This window comes from Saccostrea cucullata, unplaced genomic scaffold (genome assembly GCF_032062105.1).
Source record: "Saccostrea cucullata isolate Sc308-1 unplaced genomic scaffold, CSIRO_AGI_Scuc_v1 ctg3799, whole genome shotgun sequence".
NCBI classification, from domain to species: domain Eukaryota; kingdom Metazoa; phylum Mollusca; class Bivalvia; order Ostreida; family Ostreidae; genus Saccostrea; species Saccostrea cuccullata.
In genome coordinates this window covers 1397-13577 of record NW_026931982.1, presented here as the reverse complement: position 1 = coordinate 13577, position 12181 = coordinate 1397, and the positions used below count along the sequence as shown (strand labels likewise).

At 35.0% G+C, this 12181-nt stretch overlaps 1 pseudogene; it reads right to left on the bottom strand.

The window, feature by feature from the left end:
- Window positions 1–386: 386 nt before the first annotated feature.
- LOC134234187 (uncharacterized) lies at window positions 387–1953 on the bottom strand (annotated as a pseudogene).
- Between the last annotated feature and the right edge of the window lie 10228 nt (window positions 1954–12181).

Genomic DNA, 12181 nt, shown 5'->3' with positions numbered 1-12181 from the left:
TATGTAAAACTTTGATTCCCCAAACTGTCCCCGCCCAATCCCCGGGAGCTATGATTTGAACAATTTAGAATCTACATTACCCCAGGATGCTTCCACATAACTTTCAGCTTTTCTGTCCCAGTGGTTCTTGAGAAGATTTTTGAATGACCCCACACTATTTTTGTCTTTTCTTGATTATCTCCCGTTGCGAGGGGATATGTCCCTTCATTTTAACAATTTAAATTTCCCTTTACCAAAGGATGCTTTGTACCAAGTTTGGTCAAAATTGGCCCAGTGGTTCTTGAGAAGAAGTCGAAAATGTGAAAAGTTTACAGACGGACGGACGGACGGACGACGGACACAATGTGATCAGAAAAGCTCACTTGAGCCTTCGGCTCAGGTGAGCTAAAAAAAATATTTGAAATGCACTCAAGTCTACAATTTTCTCTGTATTTCTTTTTCTACATTTCAAATCAACTTATTAAGGTGAAATTTATACAAAGACATAGTTAGAAAACTAAACTAAAATAGAAATCTTGAAATTCACTCAAGTCTACAAGTGGCTATATTTAATATTGATATTATGATTTTAATTACTGAAAAGTCTGAATAGGTACCAAAGTCTAATGATATCATGCTGAAGGGATACCAAACTCATCTCCAACTTTGGTTTGGTTACCACAGATGCACTTCAAGGTACAGAAAGTGCAACACCTAGCAGCCTGGCAATTACCATTTCCACTGCAACCTTGACCATTTTCTTTTAGGTGAGATACTGTCATCCCTTTTACCTCCATGGTCTTCAAAACCGAATATCGTGTGCATGCATTTTTCTGCAATGATGACCTGCCAACTGATATCATCTTTTCATCCGTTATTTTTTTTTTACCAATGACCGGCCATTTGCATAGCATAAAGCATAGGCATCCCTCCCATCCCTTCCTCCTCTTCCTACTTCCTGCCAATAACAGAGCACAGACTTTGGATCTCCCCAGTGAACTACAAGTTCAACATCTGGAATTTGAACCACCATCCCAAATGCTACTGTACAGAGCAAACATTTAAGTTCACTGTCATTATCTTTAAATGACTGTAATATTCTAACACTGCTGTCTTCATCAATTGTGCGATGAAACATGTCAATAATTTGTACATATTTCTTCTGAAGAAGTAGGTTGTCTTTTACATGATTGTAGAGAGTAGCAGTTTAAGTTACAGACCTGAATGTTAGAATGAAACATGTAATGATTAAATAATTTCTGAAATGTCAACAGATTTAAAAATTCAGAAATTCATTACATTTATAACAATATTACTTATACCTGCAATACACAATTATTTTCTTTAAACAATTGGGGTCCTTCAATAGGTAGTCCAAAAGCCATTGTAATTCTTTTTCATGATGCTGTTTGGATTCCCTAATATCGAGATATATGTTAGGTCTGCAAATATTATACAGTGTATAAAATTAAAAGGCAAGTCAATTATAAAAAAAATTCAAAAATAAATATCTTTGAAGTTGAATGAATGAAATTTTTAATAAATAAATGCACAAAGTGATATAATTTTAACTTGGAATATCATCCTACCTGTCAGGGACCACAACTACTGTTAAAGATTCATCATCAAGAGCTAATGATGTGAAAATGTCATCTTAGGTTGCTGTTACTCCCAGTACTGGAACATCAACGAACATGCTTCGCAAGTGTAAAACATCCTTACATACTGGTCTAAAATCTTCTCCCCTGGAGTAATTATGACCAAATTGAAATAAGAATATTATAAACAGGTTATTATATTTGTATAAATGTAATCCTTTTGAGTATTAGTGGTATTTAACATAACCTGGAGTACTGAATTTGAATGCACATGTCAATTGAAAAAATTAGGGACTGAAATTGTACAATGAGATATGACCCGGTGAGTAAATCAATTGTTATTTTACTGTTTATAATATTCCAGCACTTTTAACATCTTATATTTCTTTATGTTGTAATGAAGTAAATAAATATTTTACATGTATAAATGATTTTTTTTTCTTTTTTAGGGCCCTATTCATGATGTTCAAGAACATTTATAAATAAATCACTTAGCTGTAAGAACATTCTTAAATGTTCATGTATTCTGAATGTAAAGCTCCCCTCTGTGAAATTCTCAAGTTCATTCATGAACAACAATATTCTTGAATATCCTTGAACGTAGTTTTCATGAATTAAAAAAATTCATGAAATCATGAGTGTCCAATTTTAACTTCATATGATCTTCATGAACAATTCATGAATATAATTCATAAACTATTTTTAAAAGTTCAAGAATATATTTCATGAAACTTTCTTAAAAGTTCAAGAATTTTCTTGATCATATCACTGTCAATTATAAAATGAACAACCAACTATTCTTGAATATTCCTGAACTTAGTTTTCGTGAATAAAATCCATGAAGTCATGAGTGTCCAATTTAACTTCATAGGATCTTTATGAACAATGCATGAGCAGATTCAAGAATATAATTAACGAACTATTCAAAAAAGTTCAAGAATTATTCTTGATCATTTCGCAGGGGACGTCACCTGTCTCCAGGATTGCGGCATCATCAACCCCTTCCTCAGGTTAATATATTAAATAATTTCTCCATGTGTGTATGTGAGAGGTTGAGTGTGTGTGCACATATAACAAGATTTTAATTAGAGAAAATCTCCTGTTTTCAATTATAATTATTCGTTTTTTAGAAAAAATATATTTTTTCATGAATGTAATTCTGGTATCGCATTTTGTTTTTCCCCCTATAGAAGCAGAAACACCTAAGCCCACAAACCCTCTCATAACCACACAAATCACCACGGATGACTCAGGTTATTTTTTTCTAATATGGTTTTTGACCTTAAAAAATAATGAAGATATTTATGTTTTCAAAATATATTTCTTAAAATGTAAATCTCATATTACGTCGTGCGTTGTGCGTTAACATTTGAACATTTTCATCTTCTTCTCTGCAACCACTGAACCAATTTCAAACAAATTTGGCACAAAGCATCTATGGGTGAAGGGGAACAAAAATTGTGAATTTCATGATCCCTGCCCCCCTTGGGCCTGAGGGGTGGGGCCAAAACCACTAAAATTAGTGCAATCTTTGAAAATCTTCTTCTTTACTCCTGGACATCAAGCAGTCAAACTGTTGGCATGATTGTAATCAGCATTGAGTCCTCTACCAAAATTGTGAAATTCATGGCCCTGGGGTCAGGGGTTCTAGTGCTAGGGCGGGGCTAAATAAGTATATAGTGAAAATGCATTATTTCTTTGAAAATCTTCTTCTCTGCTCCTGGGTATTAAATAAACCAACTAAGTGCATAGTTATGATGAGCAAGGGTGCCTCTACCAAAATTGTGAATTTTATGGCCCCAGGGTCAGGGGTTCTGGTGTTAGGGCGGGGCTCTATAGATTATATAGAGAAAATACATGAATTCTTTGAAAATCTTCTTTTCTACCCCTAGGTATTAAATGAATAAACTAAGTGCATAGTTATAATGAGCAAGAGCGCCTCTACCAAAATTGTGAAATTTATGGCCACAGGGTCAGGGGTTTTGGTGTTAGGGTGGGCTTCTATAGATTATATAGTGAAAATACATGAATTCTTTGAAAATCTCTTCTTTGTTCCTAGGTATTAAATAAACTAACTAAGTGCATAGTTATGATGAGCAAGAGTGCCTTTACCAAAATTGTGAATTTTATAGCCCCAGGGTCAGTGGTTCTGGTGTTAGGGTGGGGCCTCTATTGATTATATAGTGAAAATACATGAATTCTTTGAAAATCTTCTTCTCTGCCCCTAGGTATTAAATAAACTAACTAAGTGCATAGTTATGATAAGGAAGAGTGCCGCAACCAAACTGTGAATTTCATGGCCCAAGGGTCAGGGGTTCAGGTGTTAGGGCGGGGCTCTATTGATTATCTAGTGAAAATACATGGATTCTTTGATTTTTTTCTCTGCTCCTAGGTATAAAATAAACTAACTAAGTATATAGTAATGATGAACAAGAATGCCTCTTCCAAAATTATGAATTTTATGGCCCCAGGGTCGGGTTTCTGGTGTTAGGGCGGGGCTCTATTGATTTTACAGTGAAATTCTAATAAATTCTTTGAAAATTTTCCTTTCTAGGTATTAAGCAGGTGAACATACCTATAAAGTTATGATGAGCAAGGGTCCTAATCTTCCAGAATTGTGAATTTCAAGGCCCCTGGGTCAGGGGTACCATAGACCGGGGGGGGGGAGTACTAATACACTAAAAATGAATGAATTGTTTGAAATCTGCTCCGTGGTATTAATCAAATATTTTTGAAAAGCAAGGATGCCTTTTTAAGAATTATGCAATGTTTGGATCTAGGCCTAAGGGTCAGGGGTTCATGTGTGAAAGGGGCACTACTGATTAGTTGACATGAATTTTTGTGAATTGTGAATGCCATAGCATCTGGCTTAAAACATGAATCAAATTCAGTCACTGGAAAGTTGTTGCATAATGCTCAGGTGACATATAAGGCCCATGGGCCTCTTGTATTTTCTAAACAGGGATATCTAATCAGACCACAGAGAAGGGTCGCACTCAGACTCCTTAAATCACAGAGGACGGTCAAACTCGGACTTCTCAGACCACAGAGGACGGTCGCACTCAGACTCCCCAGACGACAGAGGACAATTAAACTCGGACTCATCAGACCACAGAGGACGGTCAAATTCGGACTTCTGAGACCACAGAGGACAGTCGCACTCAGACTCCCCAGACGACAGAGGACGGTAAAACTCGGACTCATCTGACCACAGAGGACGGTCAAATTCGGACTCCTCAAACCACAGGTATATCATTTTTTACAAAATAATATACATATATATGTTTTCATGTACTGATACCTTAAGTAATGAACAAAATAAAGTATTATTTTGAGTAAATTGTCTGTATTAATGAAAAAAACATTCCAATATATTTTTGTTGATAATCTGGATCGTATTATTCAGTATGTCAAAGATATTCTCAGCAATACAACCGAAGGGATAACTATATCCGAGAAGGCTTTGGGTATTTCATTGAACTAGGCTATATTAACAATTTGTTGTCAACTTGTGTGAGCAGGGGACGATTTAACGCAGGGTCCTCAATTCCTAGCTGGACTTCACTTAATAGATCTGCTAATTCAAAAAGCTTTTTGTTGTCTTTCACAGTCAGTTTTTTGGAAATCCAATCTCGAATTCAACGAAGTTTCAAGTAGGACCGGGCTTCCATATCTGTCATCCACAGCTTTTCCAAAGGTCTCTGTGGGTTGTTGATATTGGCTGTCCGTATGCTAACTGCATGTTTCTTGGACTCGGATCCTAGATATCGAATCAATAAGTTGAGCTCTTCTCTCGGACTGACGTTCAGCTCTTTTGTAAGTATGTCATAGCTATCCTTCCATGACTGATAAGTCTCTGGACGTTCATCAAAGGTGACTAAACACAACGCAGAAAGTCTTTCTTATTAATGTAATTCGCAAAGTCATTGAGTAAGGCAGGTTGAGGCTGTATCGGATTGCCATGATCTGTCGTTGTAGACGTAATGACTTGGTCCTCATGAATTGGCCTTGTTGGATTAGATTGCAGGAGTACAGGATGCCAGTAACTGTTGGAAGATGATTCTCCAGGCTTGTATTAAAAACTGGTACGCTCGAATGAACAACTGGTACACTATCTGTTACTGGCTGATCACTTCAGTATTTATTAAGAATTTCAGTACTATCTAATTCATTGCTCACAGAATTCATTTCATCTTCATCCCACATTCTGAATTCCTCTTTCATTCCCAGGTACTCTGCGTCCGCTACTGCAGCTTCCTTTTTCACTGAAAGAACGTCCATTTTGGCCTTTAGTAGTGCCTTTTCTTGTCTCATATTTGCTTCCTGTTCAGCAAACTTTAGTTTTACTCTGGCAGCTTCTCTTTTTGCTTGTCTAGCACTTAATGAGTAGCTGAAGCTTCTTGCAGTGACATATAGAAAACTAAAATCGATCGATGTTGACTTATTCAAACAGGATATAGAAACATTGACTGGGACAATGGATCAAGTCCTAACGTGGATAGGATGGCCCAAGTGTATACTGATGAACTGACAAAACTCGTTGACAAACATGCGCCTGTCCCGTTCAAGACTATCACACTTCGTCCTCAATCTCCTTGGTTCGATGATGATCTACATTCAGCTAAACATCTCAAACGAAAGTTGGAACGCAAGTGGAGAGATACTAAATTAACCATTGACTATCAAATCAACAGAAATCAGTGCACAGTCTATAATGTCATGTTGCATGAAACCCGTACAAAACACTACGCAAACAAGGTAGAAGAGTCGGGCCGTGATACCAAGAGCTTGTTTAAACTCACAAAACATCTCCGTGGTGGTAACAGTGATAGCAATGTGTTTCCCTCTGGTTCCTCGCCGAAAGAAACAGCTCAGAACCTAAGTAACTTTTCACATCAAGGATTGAAAACATTCGTGATGAAATCAGATCTAATCAGACCGATGATGCAAAGGAACATGAAATAGAACCCCAAATGAACTCTTTTAAACTTCCTACCCGCCTCACAAGAAGAAGTTAGAAAAATCATTCAAAGCTCGCCTAACAAATCATGTGAACTTGACCCCATACCAACATGGCTTCTTAAATCATGTCTGGACAAACTTCTGCCTGTAATCACAAACATCATCAATGAATCACTCAGTTCCTGCCATGTACCAACGGAGTTCAAAAGTGCTGTTATAATTAGTGCAGACTTTAGTAAAACGATCATTTAATCTAAAACATAGCAAAAAATTGAATTTTCAAAAACAAATTTTAATTACATTTTGGATATATACTCTTATTATATTATACATTCCTCTTCCTTTTCATATTTCCATTTAATTTTTCAAGTAACACTACACAGATCAAGCAAAGTCAGGCAATGAGCGAAAAAAAGCCCTATGAAGAGGAAATCAATGATTTTATAAGTGACAGGCATGACATCCATCCTTAGTGTGTTGTCGGATCCTTAACCCTACCATCAAGCTCAGACAGTGGAAGTGTAACTGGATATCAGGAAGAGTCGAGCACAAGCTCAGGCTCTGGTGAGCCAGGCATCTCTGATCCCCAGCCCCCCCCCCCCCTCCCCTCCCCCCAAAAAAGGAAAATGTCTTCTTCCAGATCTAATCCTTCTGAAGTAATCCATTTTTTGGAAGATTTATGTCGAAAATCAAAATTAGAAGAATGAAGAAAAAATGAAAAAGAAAAAACTCAGAAAATGCATAAAGAAAAAATGGAAATCTTAAGTGGTTTTCTTTCAGTTTTAAAACCATGTTAGCTATAACTGACGGTAAAACATTCGCCTAATTGTTAAACTAAGATAATACCAAGATTCTGTGAAGAAAATGCAGCATGGTAAACAAAAGAAAGCTCTTAATTGCATTCCTGCTGTGCTCGTTTTTAAACTGGCCTTTTTAAACTTGCCTTCATTATCTCTAGGATACATGAGCCGATTATTCCCAAGTGTTCGCGGGATGCTGATAACGAGGTCAGACGAAGATGGAATCCGAGGTAAGAAGGCTGCTTTGTCTTTGGGTGGTAATATTTTTTAGTAAGCTGAATAACTTAATCTAAAACAATGTAATATACTGTAAATATAAATGAAAATTTAGTATTAAACATTCTGAAAATAAAAACTGGCCAGAATCTTCAAAACTGCTTCATTTACATATAAAGAGGAACCAGAACGGGGGTTTATTGTGATGAATTTGCAGAAAATATTATAGTTACTCTATTTTTTTTTTAAAGGACTCAAATGGATCTAGAAGTGATGTTGAATTTAATAGTTCATCATCAGAGTACTTGCCAAAGCCAAATACAAGAGGAAGAGGAAATAGATCAATAGGGTCTTACAGCTGTATGTATATTTACCTTATCGATAGGGGGTTCAGGTATAAATTTGCTTCAAACTGACTGGACTGGACAGGCGCATGTTTGTCAACGAGTTTTATCAGTTCATCAGTATACACTTGGGCCATCCTATCCACGTTAGGACTTGATCCATTGTCCCAGTCAATGTTTCTATATCCTATTTGAATAAGTCAACATCGATCGATTTTAGTTTTCTATATGTCACTGCAAGAAGCTTCAGCTACTCATCATTTGCTTCATTCAATTCACTCACTCAAACGGATCCGAGAAACTGCTTGAAAATGGGCGACATGAAATTTTTCTACTGCTACTTGTGGCACCAACAGAATCAATGTCCACAATTCCAGATATTTCACTCGTCTCTCTATAAATATTAATTGCTCTTATTTCAAAATTTTAAAATCATACTTGCAAAATAAATTTCTTTGTGCATCAATGAAGAAAATTTCAATTTTATTGTACATACCTTTTCTTAAATTCATCTGTCGATATAATAGATATTTTAGATTCTGATTCTCTCCTGGCGATTTTATGTGGAGCAGGTGTTGAAGTGCCATGCGGAACAAATTTCCCTCTATCTGTAGTCTTCAATGTAGTCTGATTACCTGAGTTTTTCTCAGCAAAACTTTATAAAACATTAAAATATCTAAATTAAATATTAGTATTACAAAATGATGGAAAGGTATTTTATGCATTTAAAGTATTTTGATTCACAATAATACATCAATTAATTTATCTGTTTTTTGCATTTCTCTCTTTTTTGCGTCTTTTTCTTTCTGAATCGGTCAATTTTACTTTTGGATCACGCTTTCCCGACATTGTGATGATTGTTTACAAAATTGGCACATGCGCAATTAGAGCATTCCGAAGTAGTGACCGCAGGGGTCACTGAATATGGAGAAAACGACTTTAAAATTAGTGGCTGGCAGCCATTATTTCAGATCTTACATTTAATTACTGATTTAATGGTTTTGGAGGCAAATTATCACGAAAATTAATCGTTACGATAGAAAGGAAAAGCTATGCACGTAATTAGCTGTGTTTTCCCCAATTTTACTTTTTGTACCGTGAGTTATAGCTAACACGGCTTTAAAGAACAAGAAAAATTAAATCCTTCAAATATATGTTAGATTTGCATTGACATGTACCCTAACAAAAAATACTATAGTTAACTATAGTTTACTATAGTTAACTATAGTGATAACTTTGACACTTTGAAAACTTTGATTTACTATAGTGATAACTTTGACACTTTGAAAAACTTTGACACTTTGAAAAAACTTTGGCCAAAACTTTGACACTTTGAAAAACTTTGGCCAAAACTTTGACACTTTGAAAAAACTTTGGCCAAAACTTTGACACTTTGAAAAACTTCAGCGAAAACTTTGACACTTTGAAAAAACTTTGGCCAAAACTTTGACACTTTGAAAAACTTTGGCCAAAACTTTGACACTTTGAAAAACTTAAGCGAAAACTTTGACACTTTGAAAAACTTTGCCAAACTTTGACACTTTGACAAACTTTGACACTTTGAAAAACTTTGGCGAAAACTTTGACACTTTAAAAAACTTTGACGAAAACTTTGACACTTTGAAAAACTTTGGCGAAAACTTTGACACTTTGAAAAACTTTGGCGAAAACTTTGACACTTTGATTTACTATAGTTAACTATAGTAAACTATAGTTAACTATAGTTAACTATAGTATTTTTTTGTTAGGGTAGGCCCGTGAATTCTGATGTTATGTTTTCACTTGTTTATGTTTTATATGGTCCTTTTCCCTCATACCTCTTTTCAAATGGTATTTCATGTTGATTTTCTAAACATGCTGTATTTTTAAGTGATATTTACCAGATATTGTCTTTCCATTCAAAGACTTGAAATTTTTCTAGAATAGAACAGCTACGCAGCACAGTTAAGGTAAGGTTTGCGTCTCCCTCCAACTCATATTTTTTTTAATATGCACACATGCTATATATCAATTTATTAGGGAGATTAGCTTCATCATTCAATATGATTTTCAAAGATATTGCCCGTCTCATATTTTGAGTAAAAGACGCCAAATTTAACGTATTTCATATTTCACCTCGAATATTATTTTCATTGAAAAAATTGATTTATTTTATAAATTATCAAACTTTTATAATCAAAATGACCGGAATTAGTATAATTCATGCTTCTATTATTTAAACTTTTAATTTTCCTTTATCAAAAATGTGAAAATTTGGGTAAAAAAGAAGATTTTTCAATTTTCCTTGATAAAGTGAAACCGTTGCCATGGCAACAAAAATATAAAAACCAACGTTTTACATATCTACCGATTCCATCAAAATCCATGAAGTTATTAATTTGATCATTTTCATTAATTTGAACTAAAAAAATATGTATGTCCCCAATATTATTTCCATGGAAACAGGGTCTATATTATGGGTTCGGAACATAAAAATCAGGCTTTTTCTACACTTTTAAAGACAACTTTGATATCACCTTGTCATGGTGAATGTTAAAGACTAAATGTTATTTTTGATATTGTTTTTAGGCATAAATTGGCCAAAAATATTCAAAATAAAACTCCTCCTGTGCTACATGATTGTCTAAAAAAAATTATTCCATGGAAGAACTCTAGTATTTATGGCAATCTTTACATCTGCATATTCTGATGAAATTGTCCTGACCATGAATTATACTGCAACACCTTTAAAAGTACATGTATATGTACGTGTATATAAACATACTTCTGAACATGTTGCAACTAAACCAATTAAAAGCCTATGAATTTGACCTCATGCTGATTAGTTATTCCAACATGTAGTAACTTCTAGACATCTTTCTAGCAAAATATCTTTATTCAGTTATGGTTGGTGACTGTCATTATACATGTATGCCATTTTTTGAGTGAAATGTTGTAAGCATTGCATCCACGAAGCTGCTGTTTTTATAATTAAATGATTTCTTTACTTCGAAGAGTAGAAATGCTATCTTTAAAGTAATGTTTGTTTGCCCTCTCTTGACTCAGGGTAAAATTATTGGGTCAGTAGGTGAGAAAATCTTCAACAACATTTTTTAAGGGGGATAAGAGGAAGAAAAAGAAAAAAATACTGCCCTGCATTGAAAAAAAAAGTTTTCAGTCTGGTCATTTTAGTCAGTCGGTCTGGAGAGGCCGACAACCAAACATTTTTTAAACATGGCCTATTTCTACACTTCATGGACATTAGCTCAATCATTGGATAAGATAGTCTTAGAATCTAAATTGAAATATCAGACAGAACAAAATAAAGATGAATTCTAAGTGACATCAATTCATACTTTAATGAGTTTACAGAGTACTTCTGATTTCAGAGAAAAGGCAAATTCTGCAAAATGATATAACACTGTCATTATGATAAATATTTGTCAAGAACAGGGAAAAAGAAACAATGCTACAGTGATAGATATAGATAGATCTATAGAGATACTAACTGTGCTATATTTTATGACTGTATCAGTTGATGCAACTTTTAAATTCGTGGGGAACGATCGTCTCTGTGAAGAAAAAAACTACGGTGTGCAGTTCGTGACATCAATGAACATGGCGGTATGAAGTAATCTACTTATCCATTACCTATGAATGTAAATGGAGACCTTAAAGGTAACTGGGAAAATTTAACTTGGTAAAACAAAAGCTTTATCTCGTTGCTTCATCAATGATAGTCGGAATGTATTTGTTACCTTGAGTTGTCCTGCTGAGTTGGCAGACGATGTCCATTACGACCTTGGAAAACGGATCATATATGATAGGTGTCTTGACCATAGGTGCTCTTTCCGCACTTCTCGTTGAGAAGTGTCGCATTCAACGCAGTAGTCAAACACATCTTGGATCAATCCAGACCAATAAAATGATGCAAAAATACGTTGTTTAGTCTTCTCATTTCCTATTGGCCGATCATGTGCCAGCTTCATCACAGCTTTTCTTAACGATGCTGGAAGTACGGCTTGTGTTCCCGACAGGTTCTTTTTCTTGGCAGCCCATTTCCGTTTCAATATTCAATTTTCCCAGTAAAATGCTTTATGTTCTGTCTCTGTTTGTGACACAATTTTGAATGCCTTATCCCTACAAGTTTTGAATGCTGGGTCTTGTTTATAAAGATTCGATAGTTTATTTCCATCCACCACACTCATCTTTTCCAATGACATTCACATTTATTCATGCGATTTTTGGCACTTAATTCATTTCATTTATTAAGTTAAATTATTAAGCTATACTCAATATTCTA